Source organism: Labrus mixtus, chromosome 1 (genome assembly GCF_963584025.1).
Source record: "Labrus mixtus chromosome 1, fLabMix1.1, whole genome shotgun sequence".
NCBI classification, from domain to species: domain Eukaryota; kingdom Metazoa; phylum Chordata; class Actinopteri; order Labriformes; family Labridae; genus Labrus; species Labrus mixtus.
In genome coordinates, this window is record NC_083612.1 from 12,132,960 (window position 1) to 12,133,294 (window position 335).

A 335-nucleotide genomic window follows, 5' to 3' on the forward strand; every position below is an offset into this window, starting at 1 on the left:
TGAAGGAGTTGTCAGCAATATGGCTAACATGCTGAATCTACATCCCAATGGAACAATAACATTAGGGAACAGACTCTGGGTTAATACACTAATGCACCTGTAAGCTGGTGCCAATTATTTAAGGTCTACTGGTTACAGGCTAGTGTGTGTTTTTTTTGTAGAAATATATATTTTTGGCAGTTTTTGGGGATGAAATGACCTCATAACTACGAGGTGGAGGATGTAGCTCAGCATTTGTGCTTTCAAAAGTAATTAAAAAAACACTCAGCTGGTGGTTTTAGAAATCATGAATCGATTGCTGAGAAAGCGACACAGCACACGCAGAGATGTAATGG